Consider the following 26,649-nt stretch of genomic DNA (forward strand, 5'->3'; position numbering starts at 1 on the left):
TCGGGCCCCTCCAGGGCACACAGCGCCCGCAGCCAGCCCCCAACAGCACCAACAGCAGCACCACCTCGCCAGCCCAGGCTCGCCACTGCGCAGGGCCCGGCTGCACGCACACTCAGTGTTCCTGTGCCAGGCCTGGGGAGAAACTTGCCTGCACGCCACCTGCCAGAGCCCACCCGAGGGACCCCCTCACCCCCCCACCCGGCCGGCAGGCAACCCTCCGGTGGGCACCCTCCCCTGGCCCCCGCAGACACACCCCCACCTCAGACACCCGCAGCAGTCCCGCCCGTGGGTGTAGGGGATGCCCAGGCGCCGCACTGTGGCCTGGGCAAACCTGCCCTGTGGACCGAAATCCCTCTTGTGCCTCGAAGCCTGTGGGTGGTGTAGGACTGAGTGCGTGCCTGCTGCCTGCGTGCTGGCCTGTGCGTGCGTGTGTGCATCAGTCGGTGGGTGAGGGTGACCCCGTGCGCTGGAGTGTGCCGTGCGGCGCGGCCCGGCCACCCCGGCTCCCTCGCGACCCTCGGCTCCCGGTGCCCGGTCCCAGGTCCCGACCCGTGGTGGTGCCCAGCGTGGCTGATTGCTTGCTGCCTGGCTTGCTTGCTCGGCGGGAGTGAGGGTGGCTGTGGGGGAAGGGGTGGGCGTGGGAGAGGGGGTGGGATGGGGAGCGTCCCCGGGGCCCCAGGTCTCCAAGGGGCCCGCCCGCTCGCCCACCCGCCCTCCGGCCAGGGCTGGGTGTGTGGGACCCCGTGGGTGCGTGGGTGCGTGCGTGCGTGTGCCAGCTGCCGGGGCTCCCAGCGTCGTGCCCAGCCGTAGGAGGGCAGGGCGCAGCAGTGTGAGGCGGCCCCTCGAAGCCTGGCGGCGAAGTCCACCCCTCCAGCGCTCTCCAGTGGAGGAGGAGGCAGCAGCACCTCCCCAGCTGCGGGAGGCGGGCAGGAGGAGGAGAATGCGGGGGTGCAGGGTGAGGCGCCCTGGCTGCGGGCAGGGGGAGGCGGCCTGGGAAGAGAGCTGGAGTGTCCTGGGGGTCGCTGAAGCAGGAGGTGGGCCGGTGTTGGCCTGGCGGTGCGGTGCGGGCAGGGGCGGCAACAGGCTGAAGAGCGGCTGTGAGGCGGTGTACCACCCTGAACGCGCCCGATCTCGTCTGATCTGGGAAGCTAAGCAGGGTCGGGCCTGGTTAGTACTTGGATGGGAGACCGCCTGGGAATACTGGGTGCTGTAGGCTTTTGCCCCCAGCCCGTGCCCGCTCCCTCCTTTTCCTGCCTGCCTGCCCGCCCCGCTCGCCCACCCAGCCCCAGCCCACACACCCGACCACCTCGGAACCCCGGCACACAACCAGCGCCCGGCCTGCTTGCCCTGCCACCTGCTGCCCTGCCTACCTGCTCTGGTCTGCCCAGCTTCCCTTGCCACACGCCTCCCACGCCCCATGCAACCCAGGGGCCCGCCGCCACCGCCGCGTGCAGTGCTGCCCACCCCGAGGCCCCCCACACACTAGCCAGCGCCCCAGCCCGCCCTACCCTGCACAGCCACCTGCCACACACACACACACAGCCGCCCAGCCAACCTCTTCTGCCAAGCACGCACACACTCACGCACGCCACGCCACCATCTGCCCTCGGCCCGCAGCTCCCTGGGCACCTGCCCCCACCCACACCCACACCCACACCCGGAATCGGGCCCCTCCAGGGCACACAGCGCCCGCAGCCAGCCCCCAACAGCACCAACAGCAGCACCACCTCGCCAGCCCAGGCTCGCCACTGCGCAGGGCCCGGCTGCACGCACACTCAGTGTTCCTGTGCCAGGCCTGGGGAGAAACTTGCCTGCACGCCACCTGCCAGAGCCCACCCGAGGGACCCCCTCACCCACCCACCCCGGCCGGCAGGCAACCCTCCGGTGGGCACCCTCCCCTGGCCCCCGCAGACACACCCCCACCTCAGACACCCGCAGCAGTCCCGCCCGTGGGTGTAGGGGATGCCCAGGCGCCGCACTGTGGCCTGGGCAAACCTGCCCTGTGGACCGAAATCCCTCTTGTGCCTCGAAGCCTGTGGGTGGTGTAGGACTGAGTGCGTGCCTGCTGCCTGCGTGCTGGCCTGTGCGTGCGTGTGTGCATCAGTCGGTGGGTGAGGGTGACCCCGTGCGCTGGAGTGTGCCGTGCGGCGCGGCCCGGCCACCCCGGCTCCCTCGCGACCCTCGGCTCCCGGTGCCCGGTCCCAGGTCCCGACCCGTGGTGGTGCCCAGCGTGGCTGATTGCTTGCTGCCTGGCTTGCTTGCTCGGCGGGAGTGAGGGTGGCTGTGGGGGAAGGGGTGGGCGTGGGAGAGGGGGTGGGATGGGGAGCGTCCCCGGGGCCCCAGGTCTCCAAGGGGCCCGCCCGCTCGCCCACCCGCCCTCCGGCCAGGGCTGGGTGTGTGGGACCCCGTGGGTGCGTGGGTGCGTGCGTGCGTGTGCCAGCTGCCGGGGCTCCCAGCGTCGTGCCCAGCCGTAGGAGGGCAGGGCGCAGCAGTGTGAGGCGGCCCCTCGAAGCCTGGCGGCGAAGTCCACCCCTCCAGCGCTCTCCAGTGGAGGAGGAGGCAGCAGCACCTCCCCAGCTGCGGGAGGCGGGCAGGAGGAGGAGAATGCGGGGGTGCAGGGTGAGGCGCCCTGGCTGCGGGCAGGGGGAGGCGGCCTGGGAAGAGAGCTGGAGTGTCCTGGGGGTCGCTGAAGCAGGAGGTGGGCCGGTGTTGGCCTGGCGGTGCGGTGCGGGCAGGGGCGGCAACAGGCTGAAGAGCGGCTGTGAGGCGGTGTACCACCCTGAACGCGCCCGATCTCGTCTGATCTGGGAAGCTAAGCAGGGTCGGGCCTGGTTAGTACTTGGATGGGAGACCGCCTGGGAATACTGGGTGCTGTAGGCTTTTGCCCCCAGCCCGTGCCCGCTCCCTCCTTTTCCTGCCTGCCTGCCCGCCCCGCTCGCCCACCCAGCCCCAGCCCACACACCCGACCACCTCGGAACCCCGGCACACAACCAGCGCCCGGCCTGCTTGCCCTGCCACCTGCTGCCCTGCCTACCTGCTCTGGTCTGCCCAGCTTCCCTTCCCACACGCCTCCCACGCCCCATGCAACCCAGGGGCCCGCCGCCACCGCCGCGTGCAGTGCTGCCCACCCCGAGGCCCCCCACACACTAGCCAGCGCCCCAGCCCGCCCTACCCTGCACAGCCACCTGCCACACACACACACACAGCCGCCCAGCCAACCTCTTCTGCCAAGCACGCACACACTCACGCACGCCACGCCACCATCTGCCCTCGGCCCGCAGCTCCCTGGGCACCTGCCCCCACCCACACCCACACCCACACCCGAATCGGGCCCCTCCAGGGCACACAGCGCCCGCAGCCAGCCCCCAACAGCACCAACAGCAGCACCACCTCGCCAGCCCAGGCTCGCCACTGCGCAGGGCCCGGCTGCACGCACACTCAGTGTTCCTGTGCCAGGCCTGGGGAGAAACTTGCCTGCACGCCACCTGCCAGAGCCCACCCGAGGGACCCCCTCACCCACCCACCCGGCCGGCAGGCAACCCTCCGGTGGGCACCCTCCCCTGGCCCCCGCAGACACACCCCCACCTCAGACACCCGCAGCAGTCCCGCCCGTGGGTGTAGGGGATGCCCAGGCGCCGCACTGTGGCCTGGGCAAACCTGCCCTGTGGACCGAAATCCCTCTTGTGCCTCGAAGCCTGTGGGTGGTGTAGGACTGAGTGCGTGCCTGCTGCCTGCGTGCTGGCCTGTGCGTGCGTGTGTGCATCAGTCGGTGGGTGAGGGTGACCCCGTGCGCTGGAGTGTGCCGTGCGGCGCGGCCCGGCCACCCCGGCTCCCTCGCGACCCTCGGCTCCCGGTGCCCGGTCCCAGGTCCCGACCCGTGGTGGTGCCCAGCGTGGCTGATTGCTTGCTGCCTGGCTTGCTTGCTCGGCGGGAGTGAGGGTGGCTGTGGGGGAAGGGGTGGGCGTGGGAGAGGGGGTGGGATGGGGAGCGTCCCCGGGGCCCCAGGTCTCCAAGGGGCCCGCCCGCTCGCCCACCCGCCCTCCGGCCAGGGCTGGGTGTGTGGGACCCCGTGGGTGCGTGGGTGCGTGCGTGCGTGTGCCAGCTGCCGGGGCTCCCAGCGTCGTGCCCAGCCGTAGGAGGGCAGGGCGCAGCAGTGTGAGGCGGCCCCTCGAAGCCTGGCGGCGAAGTCCACCCCTCCAGCGCTCTCCAGTGGAGGAGGAGGCAGCAGCACCTCCCCAGCTGCGGGAGGCGGGCAGGAGGAGGAGAATGCGGGGGTGCAGGGTGAGGCGCCCTGGCTGCGGGCAGGGGGAGGCGGCCTGGGAAGAGAGCTGGAGTGTCCTGGGGGTCGCTGAAGCAGGAGGTGGGCCGGTGTTGGCCTGGCGGTGCGGTGCGGGCAGGGGCGGCAACAGGCTGAAGAGCGGCTGTGAGGCGGTGTACCACCCTGAACGCGCCCGATCTCGTCTGATCTGGGAAGCTAAGCAGGGTCGGGCCTGGTTAGTACTTGGATGGGAGACCGCCTGGGAATACTGGGTGCTGTAGGCTTTTGCCCCCAGCCCGTGCCCGCTCCCTCCTTTTCCTGCCTGCCTGCCCGCCCCGCTCGCCCACCCAGCCCCAGCCCACACACCCGACCACCTCGGAACCCCGGCACACAACCAGCGCCCGGCCTGCTTGCCCTGCCACCTGCTGCCCTGCCTACCTGCTCTGGTCTGCCCAGCTTCCCTTGCCACACGCCTCCCACGCCCCATGCAACCCAGGGGCCCGCCGCCACCGCCGCGTGCAGTGCTGCCCACCCCGAGGCCCCCCACACACTAGCCAGCGCCCCAGCCCGCCCTACCCTGCACAGCCACCTGCCACACACACACACACAGCCGCCCAGCCAACCTCTTCTGCCAAGCACGCACACACTCACGCACGCCACGCCACCATCTGCCCTCGGCCCGCAGCTCCCTGGGCACCTGCCCACACCCACACCCACACCCACACCCGGAATCGGGCCCCTCCAGGGCACACAGCGCCCGCAGCCAGCCCCCAACAGCACCAACAGCAGCACCACCTCGCCAGCCCAGGCTCGCCACTGCGCAGGGCCCGGCTGCACGCACACTCAGTGTTCCTGTGCCAGGCCTGGGGAGAAACTTGCCTGCACGCCACCTGCCAGAGCCCACCCGAGGGACCCCCTCACCCACCCACCCACCCCTCCGGCAGGCAACCCTCCGGTGGGCACCCTCCCCTGGCCCCCGCAGACACACCCCCACCTCAGACACCCGCAGCAGTCCCGCCCGTGGGTGTAGGGGATGCCCAGGCGCCGCACTGTGGCCTGGGCAAACCTGCCCTGTGGACCGAAATCCCTCTTGTGCCTCGAAGCCTGTGGGTGGTGTAGGACTGAGTGCGTGCCTGCTGCCTGCGTGCTGGCCTGTGCGTGCGTGTGTGCATCAGTCGGTGGGTGAGGGTGACCCCGTGCGCTGGAGTGTGCCGTGCGGCGCGGCCCGGCCACCCCGGCTCCCTCGCGACCCTCGGCTCCCGGTGCCCGGTCCCAGGTCCCGACCCGTGGTGGTGCCCAGCGTGGCTGATTGCTTGCTGCCTGGCTTGCTTGCTCGGCGGGAGTGAGGGTGGCTGTGGGGGAAGGGGTGGGGATGGGAGAGGGGGTGGGATGGGGAGAGGGGAGCGTCCCCGGGGCCCCAGGTCTCCAAGGGGCCCGCCCGCTCGCCCACCCGCCCTCCGGCCAGGGCTGGGTGTCTGGGACCCCGTGGGTGCGTGCGTGCGTGCGTGCGTGTGCCAGCTGCCGGGGCTCCCAGCGTCGTGCCCAGCCGTAGGAGGGCAGGGCGCAGCAGTGTGAGGCGCCCCCTCGAAGCCTGGCGGCAAAGGCCACCCCTCCAGCGCTCTCCAGTGGAGGAGGAGGCAGCAGCACCTCCCCAGCTGCGGGAGGCGGGCAGGAGGAGGAGAATGCGGGGGTGCAGGGTGAGGCGCCCTGGCTGCGGGCAGGGGGAGGCGGCCTGGGAAGAGAGCTGGAGTGTCCTGGGGGTCGCTGAAGCAGGAGGTGGGCCGGTGTTGGCCTGGCGGTGCGGTGCGGGCAGGGGCGGCAGCAGGCTGAAGAGTGGCTGTGAGGCGGTGTACCACCCTGAACGCGCCCGATCTCGTCTGATCTGGGAAGCTAAGCAGGGTCGGGCCTGGTTAGTACTTGGATGGGAGACCGCCTGGGAATACTGGGTGCTGTAGGCTTTTGCCCCCAGCCCGTGCCCGCTCCCTCCTTTTCCTGCCTGCCTGCCCGCCCCGCTCGCCCACCCAGCCCCAGCCCACACACCCGACCACCTCGGAACCCCGGCACACAACCAGCGCCCGGCCTGCTTGCCCTGCCACCTGCTGCCCTGCCTACCTGCTCTGGTCTGCCCAGCTTCCCTTCCCACACGCCTCCCACGCCCCATGCAACCCAGGGGCCCGCCGCCACCGCCGCGTGCAGTGCTGCCCACCCCGAGGCCCCCCACACACTAGCCAGCGCCCCAGCCCGCCCTACCCTGCACAGCCACCTGCCACACACACACACACAGCCGCCCAGCCAACCTCTTCTGCCAAGCACGCACACACTCACGCACGCCACGCCACCATCTGCCCTCGGCCCGCAGCTCCCTGGGCACCTGCCCCCACCCACACCCACACCCACACCCGGAATCGGGCCCCTCCAGGGCACACAGCGCCCGCAGCCAGCCCCCAACAGCACCAACAGCAGCACCACCTCGCCAGCCCAGGCTCGCCACTGCGCAGGGCCCGGCTGCACGCACACTCAGTGTTCCTGTGCCAGGCCTGGGGAGAAACTTGCCTGCACGCCACCTGCCAGAGCCCACCCGAGGGACCCCCTCACCCACCCCCCCCGCCGGCAGGCAACCCTCCGGTGGGCACCCTCCCCTGGCCCCCGCAGACACACCCCCACCTCAGACACCCGCAGCAGTCCCGCCCGTGGGTGTAGGGGATGCCCAGGCGCCGCACTGTGGCCTGGGCAAACCTGCCCTGTGGACCGAAATCCCTCTTGTGCCTCGAAGCCTGTGGGTGGTGTAGGACTGAGTGCGTGCCTGCTGCCTGCGTGCTGGCCTGTGCGTGCGTGTGTGCATCAGTCGGTGGGTGAGGGTGACCCCGTGCGCTGGAGTGTGCCGTGCGGCGCGGCCCGGCCACCCCGGCTCCCTCGCGACCCTCGGCTCCCGGTGCCCGGTCCCAGGTCCCGACCCGTGGTGGTGCCCAGCGTGGCTGATTGCTTGCTGCCTGGCTTGCTTGCTCGGCGGGAGTGAGGGTGGCTGTGGGGGAAGGGGTGGGCGTGGGAGAGGGGGTGGGATGGGGAGCGTCCCCGGGGCCCCAGGTCTCCAAGGGGCCCGCCCGCTCGCCCACCCGCCCTCCGGCCAGGGCTGGGTGTGTGGGACCCCGTGGGTGCGTGGGTGCGTGCGTGCGTGTGCCAGCTGCCGGGGCTCCCAGCGTCGTGCCCAGCCGTAGGAGGGCAGGGCGCAGCAGTGTGAGGCGGCCCCTCGAAGCCTGGCGGCGAAGGCCACCCCTCCAGCGCTCTCCAGTGGAGGAGGAGGCAGCAGCACCTCCCCAGCTGCGGGAGGCGGGCAGGAGGAGGAGAATGCGGGGGTGCAGGGTGAGGCGCCCTGGCTGCGGGCAGGGGGAGGCGGCCTGGGAAGAGAGCTGGAGTGTCCTGGGGGTCGCTGAAGCAGGAGGTGGGCCGGTGTTGGCCTGGCGGTGCGGTGCGGGCAGGGGCGGCAGCAGGCTGAAGAGCGGCTGTGAGGCGGTGTACCACCCTGAACGCGCCCGATCTCGTCTGATCTGGGAAGCTAAGCAGGGTCGGGCCTGGTTAGTACTTGGATGGGAGACCGCCTGGGAATACTGGGTGCTGTAGGCTTTTGCCCCCAGCCCGTGCCCGCTCCCTCCTTTTCCTGCCTGCCTGCCCGCCCCGCTCGCCCACCCAGCCCCAGCCCACACACCCGACCACCTCGGAACCCCGGCACACAACCAGCGCCCGGCCTGCTTGCCCTGCCACCTGCTGCCCTGCCTACCTGCTCTGGTCTGCCCAGCTTCCCTTCCCACACGCCTCCCACGCCCCATGCAACCCAGGGGCCCGCCGCCACCGCCGCGTGCAGTGCTGCCCACCCCGAGGCCCCCCACACACTAGCCAGCGCCCCAGCCCGCCCTACCCTGCACAGCCACCTGCCACACACACACACACAGCCGCCCAGCCAACCTCTTCTGCCAAGCACGCACACACTCACGCACGCCACGCCACCATCTGCCCTCGGCCCGCAGCTCCCTGGGCACCTGCCCCCACCCACACCCACACCCACACCCGGAATCGGGCCCCTCCAGGGCACACAGCGCCCGCAGCCAGCCCCCAACAGCACCAACAGCAGCACCACCTCGCCAGCCCAGGCTCGCCACTGCGCAGGGCCCGGCTGCACGCACACTCAGTGTTCCTGTGCCAGGCCTGGGGAGAAACTTGCCTGCACGCCACCTGCCAGAGCCCACCCGAGGGACCCCCTCACCCACCCACCCGGCCGGCAGGCAACCCTCCGGTGGGCACCCTCCCCTGGCCCCCGCAGACACACCCCCACCTCAGACACCCGCAGCAGTCCCGCCCGTGGGTGTAGGGGATGCCCAGGCGCCGCACTGTGGCCTGGGCAAACCTGCCCTGTGGACCGAAATCCCTCTTGTGCCTCGAAGCCTGTGGGTGGTGTAGGACTGAGTGCGTGCCTGCTGCCTGCGTGCTGGCCTGTGCGTGCGTGTGTGCATCAGTCGGTGGGTGAGGGTGACCCCGTGCGCTGGAGTGTGCCGTGCGGCGCGGCCCGGCCACCCCGGCTCCCTCGCGACCCTCGGCTCCCGGTGCCCGGTCCCAGGTCCCGACCCGTGGTGGTGCCCAGCGTGGCTGATTGCTTGCTGCCTGGCTTGCTTGCTCGGCGGGAGTGAGGGTGGCTGTGGGGGAAGGGGTGGGGGTGGGAGAGGGGGTGGGATGGGGAGCGTCCCCGGGGCCCCAGGTCTCCAAGGGGCCCGCCCGCTCGCCCACCCGCCCTCCGGCCAGGGCTGGGTGTGTGGGACCCCGTGGGTGCGTGCGTGCGTGTGCCAGCTGCCGGGGCTCCCAGCGTCGTGCCCAGCCGTAGGAGGGCAGGGCGCAGCAGTGTGAGGCGGCCCCTCGAAGCCTGGCGGCGAAGTCCACCCCTCCAGCGCTCTCCAGTGGAGGAGGAGGCAGCAGCACCTCCCCAGCTGCGGGAGGCGGGCAGGAGGAGGAGAATGCGGGGGTGCAGGGTGAGGCGCCCTGGCTGCGGGCAGGGGGAGGCGGCCTGGGAAGAGAGCTGGAGTGTCCTGGGGGTCGCTGAAGCAGGAGGTGGGCCGGTGTTGGCCTGGCGGTGCGGTGCGGGCAGGGGCGGCAACAGGCTGAAGAGTGGCTGTGAGGCGGTGTACCACCCTGAACGCGCCCGATCTCGTCTGATCTGGGAAGCTAAGCAGGGTCGGGCCTGGTTAGTACTTGGATGGGAGACCGCCTGGGAATACTGGGTGCTGTAGGCTTTTGCCCCCAGCCCGTGCCCGCTCCCTCCTTTTCCTGCCTGCCTGCCCGCCCCGCTCGCCCACCCAGCCCCAGCCCACACACCCGACCACCTCGGAACCCCGGCACACAACCAGCGCCCGGCCTGCTTGCCCTGCCACCTGCTGCCCTGCCTACCTGCTCTGGTCTGCCCAGCTTCCCTTCCCACACGCCTCCCACGCCCCATGCAACCCAGGGGCCCGCCGCCACCGCCGCGTGCAGTGCTGCCCACCCCGAGGCCCCCCACACACTAGCCAGCGCCCCAGCCCGCCCTACCCTGCACAGCCACCTGCCACACACACACACACAGCCGCCCAGCCAACCTCTTCTGCCAAGCACGCACACACTCACGCACGCCACGCCACCATCTGCCCTCGGCCCGCAGCTCCCTGGGCACCTGCCCCCACCCACACCCACACCCACACCCGGAATCGGGCCCCTCCAGGGCACACAGCGCCCGCAGCCAGCCCCCAACAGCACCAACAGCAGCACCACCTCGCCAGCCCAGGCTCGCCACTGCGCAGGGCCCGGCTGCACGCACACTCAGTGTTCCTGTGCCAGGCCTGGGGAGAAACTTGCCTGCACGCCACCTGCCAGAGCCCACCCGAGGGACCCCCTCACCCACCCACCCGGCCGGCAGGCAACCCTCCGGTGGGCACCCTCCCCTGGCCCCCGCAGACACACCCCCACCTCAGACACCCGCAGCAGTCCCGCCCGTGGGTGTAGGGGATGCCCAGGCGCCGCACTGTGGCCTGGGCAAACCTGCCCTGTGGACCGAAATCCCTCTTGTGCCTCGAAGCCTGTGGGTGGTGTAGGACTGAGTGCGTGCCTGCTGCCTGCGTGCTGGCCTGTGCGTGCGTGTGTGCATCAGTCGGTGGGTGAGGGTGACCCCGTGCGCTGGAGTGTGCCGTGCGGCGCGGCCCGGCCACCCCGGCTCCCTCGCGACCCTCGGCTCCCGGTGCCCGGTCCCAGGTCCCGACCCGTGGTGGTGCCCAGCGTGGCTGATTGCTTGCTGCCTGGCTTGCTTGCTCGGCGGGAGTGAGGGTGGCTGTGGGGGAAGGGGTGGGCGTGGGAGAGGGGGTGGGATGGGGAGCGTCCCCGGGGCCCCAGGTCTCCAAGGGGCCCGCCCGCTCACCCACCCGCCCTCCGGCCAGGGCTGGGTGTGTGGGACCCCGTGGGTGCGTGGGTGCGTGCGTGCGTGTGCCAGCTGCCGGGGCTCCCAGCGTCGTGCCCAGCCGTAGGAGGGCAGGGCGCAGCAGTGTGAGGCGCCCCTCGAAGCCTGGCGGCGAAGTCCACCCCTCCAGCGCTCTCCAGTGGAGGAGGAGGCAGCAGCACCTCCCCAGCTGCGGAGGCGGGCAGGAGGAGGAGAATGCGGGGGTGCAGGGTGAGGCGCCCTGGCTGCGGGCAGGGGGAGGCGGCCTGGGAAGAGAGCTGGAGTGTCCTGGGGGTCGCTGAAGCAGGAGGTGGGCCGGTGTTGGCCTGGCGGTGCGGTGCGGGCAGGGGCGGCAGCAGGCTGAAGAGCGGCTGTGAGGCGGTGTACCACCCTGAACGCGCCCGATCTCGTCTGATCTGGGAAGCTAAGCAGGGTCGGGCCTGGTTAGTACTTGGATGGGAGACCGCCTGGGAATACTGGGTGCTGTAGGCTTTTGCCCCCAGCCCGTGCCTGCTCCCTCCTTTTCCTGCCTGCCTGCCCGCCCCGCTCGCCCACCCAGCCCCAGCCCACACACCCGACCACCTCGGAACCCCGGCACACAACCAGCGCCCGGCCTGCTTGCCCTGCCACCTGCTGCCCTGCCTACCTGCTCTGGTCTGCCCAGCTTCCCTTCCCACACGCCTCCCACGCCCCATGCAACCCAGGGGCCCGCCGCCACCGCCGCGTGCAGTGCTGCCCACCCCGAGGCCCCCCACACACTAGCCAGCGCCCCAGCCCGCCCTACCCTGCACAGCCACCTGCCACACACACACACACAGCCGCCCAGCCAACCTCTTCTGCCAAGCACGCACACACTCACGCACGCCACGCCACCATCTGCCCTCGGCCCGCAGCTCCCTGGGCACCTGCCCACACCCACACCCACACCCACACCCGGAATCGGGCCCCTCCAGGGCACACAGCGCCCGCAGCCAGCCCCCAACAGCACCAACAGCAGCACCACCTCGCCAGCCCAGGCTCGCCACTGCGCAGGGCCCGGCTGCACGCACACTCAGTGTTCCTGTGCCAGGCCTGGGGAGAAACTTGCCTGCACGCCACCTGCCAGAGCCCACCCGAGGGACCCCCTCACCCACCCACCCGGCCGGCAGGCAACCCTCCGGTGGGCACCCTCCCCTGGCCCCCGCAGACACACCCCCACCTCAGACACCCGCAGCAGTCCCGCCCGTGGGTGTAGGGGATGCCCAGGCGCCGCACTGTGGCCTGGGCAAACCTGCCCTGTGGACCGAAATCCCTCTTGTGCCTCGAAGCCTGTGGGTGGTGTAGGACTGAGTGCGTGCCTGCTGCCTGCGTGCTGGCCTGTGCGTGCGTGTGTGCATCAGTCGGTGGGTGAGGGTGACCCCGTGCGCTGGAGTGTGCCGTGCGGCGCGGCCCGGCCACCCCGGCTCCCTCGCGACCCTCGGCTCCCGGTGCCCGGTCCCAGGTCCCGACCCGTGGTGGTGCCCAGCGTGGCTGATTGCTTGCTGCCTGGCTTGCTTGCTCGGCGGGAGTGAGGGTGGCTGTGGGGGAAGGGATGGGGGTGGGAGAGGGGGTGGGATGGGGAGCGGGGAGCGTCCCCGGGGCCCCAGGTCTCCAAGGGGCCCGCCCGCTCGCCCACCCGCCCTCCGGCCAGGGCTGGGTGTCTGGGACCCCGTGGGTGCGTGCGTGCGTGCGTGTGCCAGCTGCCGGGGCTCCCAGCGTCGTGCCCAGCCGTAGGAGGGCAGGGCGCAGCAGTGTGAGGCGCCCCCTCGAAGCCTGGCGGCGAAGGCCACCCCTCCAGCGCTCTCCAGTGGAGGAGGAGGCAGCAGCACCTCCCCAGCTGCGGGAGGCGGGCAGGAGGAGGAGAATGCAGGGGTGCGGGGTGAGGCGCCCTGGCTGCGGGCAGGGGGAGGCGGCCTGGGAAGAGAGCTGGAGTGTCCTGGGGGTCGCTGAAGCGGGAGGTGGGCCGGTGTTGGCCTGGCGGTGCGGTGCAGGCAGGAGCGGCAGCAGGCTGACGAGCGGCTGTGAGGTGGTGTACCACCCTGAACGCGCCTGATCTGATCTGGGAGGCTAAGCAGGGTCGGGCCTGGTTAGTACTTGGATGGGAGACCGCCTGGGAATACTGGGTGCTGTAGGCTTTTGCCCCCAGCCCGTGCCTGCTCCCTCCTTTTCCTGCCTGCCTGCCCGCCCCGCTCGCCCACCCAGCCCCAGCCCACACACCCGACCACCTCGGAACCCCAGCACACAACCAGCGCCCGGCCTGCTTGCCCTGCCACCTGCTGCCCTGCCTACCTGCTCTGGTCTGCCCAGCTTCCCTTCCCACACGCCTCCCACGCCCCATGCAACCCAGGGGCCCGCCGCCACCGCCGCGTGCAGTGCTGCCCACCCCGAGGCCCCCCACACACTAGCCAGCGCCCCAGCCCGCCCTACCCTGCACAGCCACCTGCCACACACACACACACAGCCGCCCAGCCAACCTCTTCTGCCAAGCACGCACACACTCACGCACGCCACGCCACCATCTGCCCTCGGCCCGCAGCTCCCTGGGCACCTGCCCACACCCACACCCACACCCGGAATCGGGCCCCTCCAGGGCACACAGCGCCCGCAGCCAGCCCCCAACAGCACCAACAGCAGCACCACCTCGCCAGCCCAGGCTCGCCACTGCGCAGGGCCCGGCTGCACGCACACTCAGTGTTCCTGTGCCAGGCCTGGGGAGAAACTTGCCTGCACGCCACCTGCCAGAGCCCACCCGAGGGACCCCCTCACCCACCCACCCACCCGGCCGGCAGGCAACCCTCCGGTGGGCACCCTCCCCTGGCCCCCGCAGACACACCCCCACCTCAGACACCCGCAGCAGTCCCGCCCGTGGGTGTAGGGGATGCCCAGGCGCCGCACTGTGGCCTGGGCAAACCTGCCCTGTGGACCGAAATCCCTCTTGTGCCTCGAAGCCTGTGGGTGGTGTAGGACTGAGTGCGTGCCTGCTGCCTGCGTGCTGGCCTGTGCGTGCGTGTGTGCATCAGTCGGTGGGTGAGGGTGACCCCGTGCGCTGGAGTGTGCCGTGCGGCGCGGCCCGGCCACCCCGGCTCCCTCGCGACCCTCGGCTCCCGGTGCCCGGTCCCAGGTCCCGACCCGTGGTGGTGCCCAGCGTGGCTGATTGCTTGCTGCCTGGCTTGCTTGCTCGGCGGGAGTGAGGGTGGCTGTGGGGGAAGGGGTGGGGGTGGGAGAGGGGGTGGGATGGGGAGCGGGGAGCGTCCCCGGGGCCCCAGGTCTCCAAGGGGCCCGCCCGCTCGCCCACCCGCCCTCCGGCCAGGGCTGGGTGTCTGGGACCCCGTGGGTGCGTGCGTGCGTGCGTGCGTGTGCCAGCTGCCGGGGCTCCCAGCGTCGTGCCCAGCCGTAGGAGGGCAGGGCGCAGCAGTGTGAGGCGCCCCCTCGAAGCCTGGCGGCGAAGGCCACCCCTCCAGCGCTCTCCAGTGGAGGAGGAGGCAGCAGCACCTCCCCAGCTGCGGGAGGCGGGCAGGAGGAGGAGAATGCGGGGGTGCGGGGTGAGGCGCCCTGGCTGCGGGCAGGGGGAGGCGGCCTGGGAAGAGAGCTGGAGTGTCCTGGGGGTCGCTGAAGCGGGAGGTGGGCCGGTGTTGGCCTGGCGGTGCGGTGCGGGCAGGAGCGGCAGCAGGCTGACGAGCGGCTGTGAGGTGGTGTACCACCCTGAACGCGCCTGATCTGATCTGGGAGGCTAAGCAGGGTCGGGCCTGGTTAGTACTTGGATGGGAGACCGCCTGGGAATACTGGGTGCTGTAGGCTTTTGCCCCCAGCCCGTGCCTGCTCCCTCCTTTTCCTGCCTGCCTGCCCGCCCCGCTCGCCCACCCAGCCCCAGCCCACACACCCGACCACCTCGGAACCCCAGCACACAACCAGCGCCCGGCCTGCTTGCCCTGCCACCTGCTGCCCTGCCTACCTGCTCTGGTCTGCCCAGCTTCCCTTCCCACACGCCTCCCACGCCCCATGCAACCCAGGGGCCCGCCGCCACCGCCGCGTGCAGTGCTGCCCACCCCGAGGCCCCCCACACACTAGCCAGCGCCCCAGCCCGCCCTACCCTGCACAGCCACCTGCCACACACACACACACAGCCGCCCAGCCAACCTCTTCTGCCAAGCACGCACACACTCACGCACGCCACGCCACCATCTGCCCTCGGCCCGCAGCTCCCTGGCCACCTGCCCACACACCCACACCCACACCCGGAATCGGGCCCCTCCAGGGCACACAGCGCCCGCAGCCAGCCCCCAACAGCACCAACAGCAGCACCACCTCGCCAGCCCAGGCTCGCCACTGCGCAGGGCCCGGCTGCACGCACACTCAGTGTTCCTGTGCCAGGCCTGGGGAGAAACTTGCCTGCACGCCACCTGCCAGAGCCCACCCGAGGGACCCCCTCACCCACCCACCCACCCGGCCGGCAGGCAACCCTCCGGTGGGCACCCTCCCCTGGCCCCCGCAGACACACCCCCACCTCAGACACCCGCAGCAGTCCCGCCCGTGGGTGTAGGGGATGCCCAGGCGCCGCACTGTGGCCTGGGCAAACCTGCCCTGTGGACCGAAATCCCTCTTGTGCCTCGAAGCCTGTGGGTGGTGTAGGACTGAGTGCGTGCCTGCTGCCTGCGTGCTGGCCTGTGCGTGCGTGTGTGCATCAGTCGGTGGGTGAGGGTGACCCCGTGCGCTGGAGTGTGCCGTGCGGCGCGGCCCGGCCACCCCGGCTCCCTCGCGACCCTCGGCTCCCGGTGCCCGGTCCCAGGTCCCGACCCGTGGTGGTGCCCAGCGTGGCTGATTGCTTGCTGCCTGGCTTGCTTGCTCGGCGGGAGTGAGGGTGGCTGTGGGGGAAGGGTGGGGGTGGGAGAGGGGGTGGGATGGGGAGCGGGGAGCGTCCCCGGGGCCCCAGGTCTCCAAGGGCCCGCCCGCTCGCCCACCCGCCCTCCGGCCAGGGCTGGGTGTCTGGGACCCCGTGGGTGCGTGCGTGCGTGCGTGTGCCAGCTGCCGGGGCTCCCAGCGTCGTGCCCAGCCGTAGGAGGGCAGGGCGCAGCAGTGTGAGGCGCCCCCTCGAAGCCTGGCGGCGAAGGCCACCCCTCCAGCGCTCTCCAGTGGAGGAGGAGGCAGCAGCACCTCCCCAGCTGCGGGAGGCGGGCAGGAGGAGGAGAATGCGGGGTGCGGGGTGAGGCGCCCTGGCTGCGGGCAGGGGGAGGCGGCCTGGGAAGAGAGCTGGAGTGTCCTGGGGGTCGCTGAAGCGGGAGGTGGGCCGGTGTTGGCCTGGCGGTGCGGTGCGGGCAGGAGCGGCAGCAGGCTGACGAGCGGCTGTGAGGTGGTGTACCACCCTGAACGCGCCTGATCTGATCTGGGAGGCTAAGCAGGGTCGGGCCTGGTTAGTACTTGGATGGGAGACCGCCTGGGAATACTGGGTGCTGTAGGCTTTTGCCCCCAGCCCGTGCCTGCTCCCTCCTTTTCCTGCCTGCCTGCCCGCCCCGCTCGCCCACCCAGCCCCAGCCCACACACCCGACCACCTCGGAACCCCAGCACACAACCAGCGCCCGGCCTGCTTGCCCTGCCACCTGCTGCCCTGCCTACCTGCTCTGGTCTGCCCAGCTTCCCTTCCCACACGCCTCCCACGCCCCATGCAACCCAGGGGCCCGCCGCCACCGCCGCGTGCAGTGCTGCCCACCCCGAGGCCCCCCACACACTAGCCAGCGCCCCAGCCCGCCCTACCCTGCACAGCCACCTGCCACACACACACACACAGCCGCCCAGCCAACCTCTTCTGCCAAGCACGCACACACTCACGCACGCCACGCCACCATCTGCCCTCGGCCCGCAGCTCCCTGGGCACCTGCCCACACCCACACCCACACCCGGAATCGGGCCCCTCCAGGGCACACAGCGCCCGCAGCCAGCCCCCAACAGCACCAACAGCAGCACCACCTCGCCAGCCCAGGCTCGCCACTGCGCAGGGCCCGGCTGCACGCACACTCAGTGTTCCTGTGCCAGGCCTGGGGAGAAACTTGCCTGCACGCCACCTGCCAGAGCCCACCCGAGGGACCCCCTCACCCACCCACCCACCCGGCCGGCAGGCAACCCTCCGGTGGGCACCCTCCCCTGGCCCCCGCAGACACACCCCCACCTCAGACACCCGCAGCAGTCCCGCCCGTGGGTGTAGGGGATGCCCAGGCGCCGCACTGTGGCCTGGGCAAACCTGCCCTGTGGACCGAAATCCCTCTTGTGCCTCGAAGCCTGTGGGTGGTGTAGGACTGAGTGCGTGCCTGCTGCCTGCGTGCTGGCCTGTGCGTGCGTGTGTGCATCAGTCGGTGGGTGAGGGTGACCCCGTGCGCTGGAGTGTGCCGTGCGGCGCGGCCCGGCCACCCCGGCTCCCTCGCGACTCTCAGCTCCCGGTGCCCGGTCCCAGGTCCCGACCCGTGGTGGTGCCCAGCGTGGCTGATTGCTTGCTGCCTGGCTTGCTTGCTCGGCGGGAGTGAGGGTGGCTGTGGGGGAAGGGGTGGGGGTGGGAGAGGGGGTGGGATGGGGAGCGGGGAGCGTCCCCGGGGCCCCAGGTCTCCAAGGGGCTCGCCCACCCGCCCTCCGGCCAGGGCTGGGTGTCTGGGACCCCGTGGGTGCGTGCGTGCGTGCGTGTGCCAGCTGCCGGGGCTCCCAGCGTCGTGCCCAGCCGTAGGAGGGCAGGGCGCAGCAGTGTGAGGCGCCCCCTGGAAGCCTGGCGGCGAAGGCCACCCCTCCAGCGCTCTCCAGTGGAGGAGGAGGCAGCAGCACCTCCCCAGCTGCGGGAGGCGGGCAGGAGGAGGAGAATGCGGGGGTGCGGGGTGAGGCGCCCTGGCTGCGGGCAGGGGGAGGCGGCCTGGGAAGAGAGCTGGAGTGTCCTGGGGGTCGCTGAAGCGGGAGGTGGGCCGGTGTTGGCCTGGCGGTGCGGTGCGGGCAGGAGCGGCAGCAGGCTGACGAGCGGCTGTGAGGTGGTGTACCACCCTGAACGCGCCTGATCTGATCTGGGAGGCTAAGCAGGGTCGGGCCTGGTTAGTACTTGGATGGGAGACCGCCTGGGAATACTGGGTGCTGTAGGCTTTTGCCCCCAGCCCGTGCCTGCTCCCTCCTTTTCCTGCCTGCCTGCCCGCCCCGCTCGCCCACCCAGCCCCAGCCCACACACCCGACCACCTCGGAACCCCAGCACACAACCAGCGCCCGGCCTGCTTGCCCTGCCACCTGCTGCCCTGCCTACCTGCTCTGGTCTGCCCAGCTTCCCTTCCCACACGCCTCCCACGCCCCATGCAACCCAGGGGCCCGCCGCCACCGCCGCGTGCAGTGCTGCCCACCCCGAGGCCCCCCACACACTAGCCAGCGCCCCAGCCCGCCCTACCCTGCACAGCCACCTGCCACACACACACACACAGCCGCCCAGCCAACCTCTTCTGCCAAGCACGCACACACTCACGCACGCCACGCCACCATCTGCCCTCGGCCCGCAGCCTCCCTGGCCACCTGCCCACACCCACACCCACACCCGGAATCGGGCCCCTCCAGGGCACACAGCGCCCGCAGCCAGCCCCCAACAGCACCAACAGCAGCACCACCTCGCCAGCCCAGGCTCGCCACTGCGCAGGGCCCGCCTGCACGCACACTCAGTGGTCCTGTGCCAGGCCTGGGGAGAAACTTGCCTGCACGCCACCTGCCAGAGCCCACCCGAGGGACCCCCTCACCCACCCACCCACCCGGCCGGCAGGCAACCCTCCGGTGGGCACCCTCCCCTGGCCCCCGCAGACACACCCCCACCTCAGACACCCGCAGCAGTCCCGCCCGTGGGTGTAGGGGATGCCCAGGCGCCGCACTGTGGCCTGGGCAAACCTGCCCTGTGGACCGAAATCCCTCTTGTGCCTCGAAGCCTGTGGGTGGTGTAGGACTGAGTGCGTGCCTGCTGCCTGCGTGCTGGCCTGTGCGTGCGTGTGTGCATCAGTCGGTGGGTGAGGGTGACCCCGTGCGCTGGAGTGTGCCGTGCGGCGCGGCCCGGCCACCCCGGCTCCCTCGCGACCCTCGGCTCCCGGTGCCCGGTCCCAGGTCCCGACCCGTGGTGGTGCCCAGCGTGGCTGATTGCTTGCTGCCTGGCTTGCTTGCTCGGCGGGAGTGAGGGTGGCTGTGGGGGAAGGGGTGGGGGTGGGAGAGGGGGTGGGATGGGGAATGGGGAGCGTCCCCGGGGCCCCAGGTCTCCAAGGGGCTCGCCCACCCGCCCTCCGGCCAGGGCTGGGTGTCTGGGACCCCGTGGGTGCGTGCGTGCGTGCGTGTGCCAGCTGCCGGGGCTCCCAGCGTCGTGCCCAGCCGTAGGAGGGCAGGGCGCAGCAGTGTGAGGCGCCCCCTGGAAGCCTGGCGGCGAAGGCCACCCCTCCAGCGCTCTCCAGTGGAGGAGGAGGCAGCAGCACCTCCCCAGCTGCGGGAGGCGGGCAGGAGGAGGAGAATGCGGGGGTGCGGGGTGAGGCGCCCTGGCTGCGGGCAGGGGGAGGCGGCCTGGGAAGAGAGCTGGAGTGTCCTGGGGGTCGCTGAAGCGGGAGGTGGGCCGGTGTTGGCCTGGCGGTGCGGTGCGGGCAGGAGCGGCAGCAGGCTGACGAGCGGCTGTGAGGTGGTGTACCACCCTGAACGCGCCTGATCTGATCTGGGAGGCTAAGCAGGGTCGGGCCTGGTTAGTACTTGGATGGGAGACCGCCTGGGAATACTGGGTGCTGTAGGCTTTTGCCCCCAGCCCGTGCCTGCTCCCTCCTTTTCCTGCCTGCCTGCCCGCCCCGCTCGCCCACCCAGCCCCAGCCCACACACCCGACCACCTCGGAACCCCAGCACACAACCAGCGCCCGGCCTGCTTGCCCTGCCACCTGCTGCCCTGCCTACCTGCTCTGGTCTGCCCAGCTTCCCTTCCCACACGCCTCCCACGCCCCATGCAACCCAGGGCCCGCCGCCACCGCCGCGTGCAGTGCTGCCCACCCCGAGGCCCCCCACACACTAGCCAGCGCCCCAGCCCGCCCTACCCTGCACAGCCACCTGCCACACACACACACACAGCCGCCCAGCCAACCTCTTCTGCCAAGCACGCACACACTCACGCACGCCACGCCACCATCTGCCCTCGGCCCGCAGCTCCCTGGGCACCTGCCCACACCCACACCCACACCCACACCCACACCCGGAATCGGGCCCCTCCAGGGCACACAGCGCCCGCAGCCAGCCCCCAACAGCACCAACAGCAGCACCACCTCGCCAGCCCAGGCTCGCCACTGCGCAGGGCCCGGCTGCACGCACACTCAGTGTTCCTGTGCCAGGCCTGGGGAGAAACTTGCCTGCACGCCACCTGCCAGAGCCCACCCGAGGGACCCCCTCACCCACCCACCCACCCGGCCGGCAGGCAACCCTCCGGTGGGCACCCTCCCCTGGCCCCCGCAGACACACCCCCACCTCAGACACCTGCAGCAGTCCCACCCGTGGGTGTAGGGGATGCCCAGGCGCCGCACTGTGGCCTGGGCAAACCTGCCCTGTGGACCGAAATCCCTCTTGTGCCTCGAAGCCTGTGGGTGGTGTAGGACTGAGTGCGTGCCTGCTGCCTGCGTGCTGGCCTGTGCGTGCGTGTGTGCATCAGTCGGTGGGTGAGGGTGACCCCGTGCGCTGGAGTGTGCCGTGCGGCGCGGCCCGGCCACCCCGGCTCCCTCGCGACCCTCGGCTCCTGGTGCCCGGTCCCAGGTCCCGACCCGTGGTGGTGCCCAGCGTGGCTGATTGCTTGCTGCCTGGCTTGCTTGCTCGGCGGGAGTGAGGGTGGCTGTGGGGGAAGGGGTGGGGGTGGGAGAGGGGGTGGGATGGGGAGCGGGGAGCGTCCCCGGGGCCCCAGGTCTCCAAGGGGCTCGCCCACCCGCCCTCCGGCCAGGGCTGGGTGGCTGGGACCCCGTGGGTGCGTGCGTGCGTGCGTGTGCCAGCTGCCGGGGCTCCCAGCGTCGTGCCCAGCCGTAGGAGGGCAGGGCGCAGCAGTGTGAGGCGCCCCCTCGAAGCCTGGCGGCGAAGGCCACCCCTCCAGCACTCTCCAGTGGAGGAGGAGGCAGCAGCACCTCCCCAGCTGCGGGAGGCGGGCAGGAGGAGGAGAATGCAGGGGTGCGGGGTGAGGCGCCCTGGCTGCGGGCAGGGGGAGGCGGCCTGGGAAGAGAGCTGGAGTGTCCTGGGGGTCGCTGAAGCGGGAGGTGGGCCGGTGTTGGCCTGGCGGTGCGGTGCGGGCAGGAGCGGCAGCAGGCTGACGAGCGGCTGTGAGGTGGTGTACCACCCTGAACGCGCCTGATCTGATCTGGGAGGCTAAGCAGGGTCGGGCCTGGTTAGTACTTGGATGGGAGACCGCCTGGGAATACTGGGTGCTGTAGGCTTTTGCCCCCAGCCCGTGCCTGCTCCCTCCTTTTCCTGCCTGCCTGCCCGCCCCGCTCGCCCACCCAGCCCCAGCCCACACACCCGACCACCTCGGAACCCCAGCACACAACCAGCGCCCGGCCTGCTTGACCTGCCACCTGCTGCCCTGCCTACCTGCTCTGGTCTGCCCAGCTTCCCTTCCCACACGCCTCCCACGCCCCATGCAACCCAGGGCCCGCCGCCACCGCCGCGTGCAGTGCTGCCCACCCCGAGGCCCCCCACACACTAGCCAGCGCCCCAGCCCGCCCTACCCTGCACAGCCACCTGCCACACACACACACACAGCAGCCCAGCCAACCTCTTCTGCCAAGCACGCACACACTCACGCATGCCACGCCACCATCTGCCCTTGTCCCGCAGCTCCCTGGGCACCTGCCCACACCCACACCCACACCCACACCCACACCCGGAATCGGGCCCCTCCAGGGCACACAGCGCCCGCAGCCAGCCCCCAACAGCACCAACAGCAGCACCACCTCGCCAGCCCAGGCTCGCCACTGCGCAGGGCCCGCCTGCACGCACACTCAGTGTTCCTGTGCCAGGCCTGGGGAGAAACTTGCCTGCACGCCACCTGCCAGAGCCCACCCGAGGGACCCCCTCACCCACCCACCCACCCGGCCGGCAGGCAACCCTCCGGTGGGCACCCTCCCCTGGCCCCCGCAGACACACCCCCACCTCAGACACCCGCAGCAGTCCCGCCCGTGGGTGTAGGGGATGCCCAGGCGCCGCACTGTGGCCTGGGCAAACCTGCCCTGTGGACCGAAATCCCTCTTGTGCCTCGAAGCCTGTGGGTGGTGTAGGACTGAGTGCGTGCCTGCTGCCTGCGTGCTGGCCTGTGCGTGCGTGTGTGCATCAGTCGGTGGGTGAGGGTGACCCCGTGCGCTGGAGTGTGCCGTGCGGCGCGGCCCGGCCACCCCGGCTCCCTCGCGACCCTCGGCTCCCGGTGCCCGGTCCCAGGTCCCGACCCGTGGTGGTGCCCAGCGTGGCTGATTGCTTGCTGCCTGGCTTGCTTGCTCGGCGGGAGTGAGGGTGGCTGTGGGGGAAGGGATGGGGGTGGGAGAGGGGGTGGGATGGGGAGCGGGGAGCGTCCCCGGGGCCCCAGGTCTCCAAGGGGCTCGCCCACCCGCCCTCCGGCCAGGGCTGGGTGTCTGGGACCCCGTGGGTGCGTGCGTGCGTGCGTGTGCCAGCTGCCGGGGCTCCCAGCGTCGTGCCCAGCCGTAGGAGGGCAGGGCGCAGCAGTGTGAGGCGCCCCCTGGAAGCCTGGCGGCGAAGGCCACCCCTCCAGCGCTCTCCAGTGGAGGAGGAGGCAGCAGCACCTCCCCAGCTGCGGGAGGCGGGCAGGAGGAGGAGAATGCGGGGGTGCGGGGTGAGGCGCCCTGGCTGCGGGCAGGGGGAGGCGGCCTGGGAAGAGAGCTGGAGTGTCCTGGGGGTCGCTGAAGCGGGAGGTGGGCCGGTGTTGGCCTGGCGGTGCGGTGCGGGCAGGAGCGGCAGCAGGCTGACGAGCGGCTGTGAGGTGGTGTACCACCCTGAACGCGCCTGATCTGATCTGGGAGGCTAAGCAGGGTCGGGCCTGGTTAGTACTTGGATGGGAGACCGCCTGGGAATACTGGGTGCTGTAGGCTTTTGCCCCCAGCCCGTGCCTGCTCCCTCCTTTTCCTGCTTGCCTGCCCGCCCCGCTCGCCCACCCAGCCCCAGCCCACACCCCCGACCACCTCGGAACCCCAGCACACAACCAGCGCCCGGCCTGCTTGCCCTGCCACCTGCTGCCCTGCCTACCTGCTCTGGTCTGCCCAGCTTCCCTTCCCACACGCCTCCCACGCCCCATGCAACCCAGGGGCCCGCCGCCACCGCCGCGTGCAGTGCTGCCCACCCCGAGGCCCCCACACACTAGCCAGCGCCCCAGCCCGCCCTACCCTGCACAGCCACCTGCCACACACACACACACAGCCGCCCAGCCAACCTCTTCTGCCAAGCACGCACACACTCACGCACGCCACGCCACCATCTGCCCTCGGCCCGCAGCTCCCTGGGCACCTGCCCACACCCACACCCACACCCACACCCGGAATCGGGCCCCTCCAGGGCACACAGCGCCCGCAGCCAGCCCCCAACAGCACCAACAGCAGCACCACCTCGCCAGCCCAGGCTCGCACCCCGTGGCGGCAGCGGGTGCAGCAGGGCTGGAGGGTGGGCTTGGGCAGGCGGTGCAGCTGGTGTGCGGGCTTGGGTGGGCTTGGGCGGGCAGGCGGTCGGGCAGGGTGGTCGAGCAAAGCAGGGCAGGGCTGGGCAGGGGCGGGCAGGGGCGGCAACAGGCTGAAGAGCGGCTGTGATGTGGTGTGTGTCGTCTACGGCCATACCACCCTGAACATGCCCGATCTGGGAAGCTAAGCAGGGTCAGGCCTGGTTAGTACTTGGATGGGAGAGCGCCTGGGAATACCGGGTGCTGTAGGCTTTTGCCCCCAGCCCGTTTCCGCTCCCTCCTTTTCCTGCTTACCTGCCCACCCCGCTCGCCCACCAAGCCCCAGCCCACACCCCCGACCAGCTCAGAACCCCGGCACACCACCAGCACCCTGCCACCTGCTCCCCTGCCTACCTGCTTTGGCCTGCCCAGTTTCCCTTCACACTCGCCTCCCAGGTCCCATGCATCCCAGGCCCCCCCGCCACCGCCAGGTACAACGGTGCCCACCCCGAGGCCCCACACACACTAGCCAGCGCCCCAGCCCGCCCTACCCTGCACAGCCAAATGCCACAAACACACACACACACACACACACACACACACACACACACACACAGAGCCAACCTCTTCTGCCAAGCATGCACACACTCACGCACGCCACGCCACCCTCTGCCCTCGGCCCGCAGCCTCCCTGGCCACCTGCCCACACCCACACCCACACCCGGAATCGGGCCCCTCCAGGGCACACAGCGCCCGCAGCCAGCCCCCAACAGCACCAACAGCAGCACCACCTCGCCAGCCCAGGCTCGCCACTGCGCAGGGCCCGCCTGCACGCACACTCAGTGGTCCTGTGCCAGGCCTGGGGAGAAACTTGCCTGCACGCCACCTGCCACAGCCCACCCGAGGGACCCCCTCACCGACCAACCCACCCACACACCCACCCGGCCAGCAACCCTCCGCTGGGCACCCTCCCCCGGCCCCCGCAGACACACCCCCACCGCAGACACCAGCCGCAGTCCCGCCCCTGTGTGTAGGGGATGCCCAGGCGCCCCACTATGGCGTGGGCAAACCTGCCCTGTGGACCGAAATCCCTCTTGTGCCCCGAAGCCTGTGGGTGGTGTAGGACTGAGTGCGTGCCTGCTGCCTGCGTGCTGGCCTGTGCGTACGTGTGTGCATCAGTCGGTGGGTGAGGGTGACCCCATGCGCTGGAGTGTGCCGTGCGGCGCGGCCCGGCCACCCCGGCTCCCTCGCGACCCTCGGCTCCCGGTGCCCGGTCCCAGGTCCCGACCCGTGGTGGTGCCCAGCATGGCTGATTGCTTGCTGCGTCACTTGCTTGCTCGGCGGGAGTGAGGGTGGCTGTGGGGGAAGGGATGGGGGTGGGAGAGGGGGTGGGATGGGGAGCGGGGAGCGTCCCCGGGGCGCCCGTTCTCCATGGGGCCGGCCTGCCTGCCTGCTCGCCCGCCGGGGCTGGGTGTCCGGGACCCCGTGGGTGCGTGCGTGCGTGCGTGTGCCAGCTGCCGGGGCTCCCAGCGTCGTGCCCAGCCGTAGGAGGGCAGGGCGCAGCAGTGTGAGGCGCCCCCTCTAAGCCCAGCCGCGAAGGCCAGCCCTCCAGCCCTCCGGCGGCGGCAGAGGAGGCAGCAGCGCCTCCCGAGCTGCAGGAGGCCTAGGGACCAGGAGAATGCGGGGGTGCGGGGTGAGGCGCCCTGGCTGGGTGCAGGGGGAGGCGGCCTGCGATGAGAGCTGGAGTGTCCTGGGGGGTCGCTGAAGCAGGAGGTGGGCCGGTGTTGGCCTGGCGGTGCGGGCAGGGGCGGCAGCGGGTGCAGCAGGGGTGGAGGGTGGGCTTGGGCGGGCGGTGCAGCTGGTGTGCGGACTTGGGTGGGCTTGGGCGGGCGGTCGGGCAGGGCAGGGTGGTCGAGCAAAGCAGGGCAGGGCTGGGCAGGGGCGGGCAGGGGCGGCAGCAGGCTGAAGAGCGGCTGTGATGTGGTGTGTGTCGTCTACGGCCATACCACCCTGAACGTGCCCGATCTCGGAAGCTAAGCAGGGTCGGGCCTGGTTAGTACTTGGATGGGAGAGCGCCTGGGAATACCGGGTGCTGTAGGCTTTTGCCCCCAGCCCGTTTCCGCTCCCTCCTTTTCCTGCCTGCCTGCCCGCCCCGCTCGCCCACCAAGCCCCAGCCCACACCCCCGACCAGCTCAGAACCCCGGCACACCACCAGCACCCTGCCACCTGCTCCCCTGCCTACCTGCTTTGGCCTGCCCAGCTTCCCTTCCCACACGCCTCCCACGCCCCATGCAACCCAGGGCCCCCCCACCACCGCTGCGTGCAACGGTGCCCACCCCAGGCCTCACACACACTAGCCAGCGCCCCAGCCCGCCCTACCCTGCACAGCCAAATGCCACAAACACACACACACACACACACACACACACACACACACACAGCCAACCTCTTCTGCCAAGCACGCACACACTCACGCACGCCACGCCACCATCTGCCCTCGGCCCGCAGCCTCCCTGGCCACCTGCCCACACCCACACCCACACCTGGAATCGGGCCCCTCCAGGGCACACAGCGCCCGCAGCCAGCCTCCAACAGCACCAACAGCAGCACCACCTCGCCAGCCCAGGCTCGCCACTGCGCAGGGCCCGCCTGCACGCACACTCAGTGGTCCTGTGCCAGGCCTGGGGAGAAACTTGCCTGCACGCCACCTGCCACAGCCCACCCGAGGGACCCCCTCACCCACCAACCCACCCACCCACCCACCCGGCCAGCAACCCTCCGCTGGGCACCCTCCCTCGGCCCCCGCAGACACACCCCCACCGCAGACACCAGCCGCAGTCCCGCCCCTGTGTGTAGGGGATGCCCAGGCGCCCCACTGTGGCGTGGGCAAACCTGCCCTGTGGACCGAAATGCCTCTTGTGCCCCGAAGCCTGTGGGTGGTGTAGGACTGAGTGCGTGCCTGCTGCCTGCGTGCTGGCCTGTGCGTGCGTGTGTGCATCAGTCGGTGGGTGAGGGTGACCCCATGCGCTGGAGTGTGCCGTGCCATGCGGCACGGCCCGGCCACCCCGGCTCCCTCGCGACCCTCGGCTCCCGGTGCCCGGTCCCAGGTCCCGACCCGTGGTGGTGCCCAGCATGGCTGATTGCTTGCTGCGTCACTTGCTTGCTCGGCGGGAGTGAGGGTGGCTGTGGGGGAAGGGATGGGGGTGGGAGAGGGGTGGGATGGGGAGCGGGGAGCGTCCCCGGGGCGCCCGTTCTCCATGGGGCCGGCCTGCCTGCCTGCTCGCCCGC

General features: G+C 71.5%; 9 pseudogenes; all 9 read left to right on the forward strand.

The window, feature by feature from the left end:
* The first annotated feature begins 1,101 nt into the window (after positions 1-1,101).
* LOC121171681 lies at positions 1,102-1,216 on the forward strand (annotated as a pseudogene).
* Positions 1,217-2,765: 1,549 nt separating this feature from the next.
* Positions 2,766-2,880, forward strand: LOC121171682 (annotated as a pseudogene).
* A 1,547-nt stretch (positions 2,881-4,427) lies between these two features.
* LOC121171683 lies at positions 4,428-4,542 on the forward strand (annotated as a pseudogene).
* A 1,559-nt stretch (positions 4,543-6,101) lies between these two features.
* Positions 6,102-6,216, forward strand: LOC121171684 (annotated as a pseudogene).
* A 1,548-nt stretch (positions 6,217-7,764) lies between these two features.
* Positions 7,765-7,879, forward strand: LOC121171685 (annotated as a pseudogene).
* Positions 7,880-9,419: 1,540 nt separating this feature from the next.
* On the forward strand, positions 9,420-9,534 carry LOC121171687 (annotated as a pseudogene).
* A 1,546-nt stretch (positions 9,535-11,080) lies between these two features.
* On the forward strand, positions 11,081-11,195 carry LOC121171688 (annotated as a pseudogene).
* A 12,330-nt stretch (positions 11,196-23,525) lies between these two features.
* LOC121171691 lies at positions 23,526-23,634 on the forward strand (annotated as a pseudogene).
* Positions 23,635-25,353: 1,719 nt separating this feature from the next.
* Positions 25,354-25,462, forward strand: LOC121171662 (annotated as a pseudogene).
* Positions 25,463-26,649: the final 1,187 nt, after the last annotated feature.

This window comes from Ochotona curzoniae, unplaced genomic scaffold, assembly GCF_017591425.1.
Source record: "Ochotona curzoniae isolate NIBS_2020 unplaced genomic scaffold, NIBS_Ocur_1.0 scaffold_2683, whole genome shotgun sequence".
Classification (NCBI taxonomy): Eukaryota; Metazoa; Chordata; class Mammalia; order Lagomorpha; family Ochotonidae; genus Ochotona; species Ochotona curzoniae.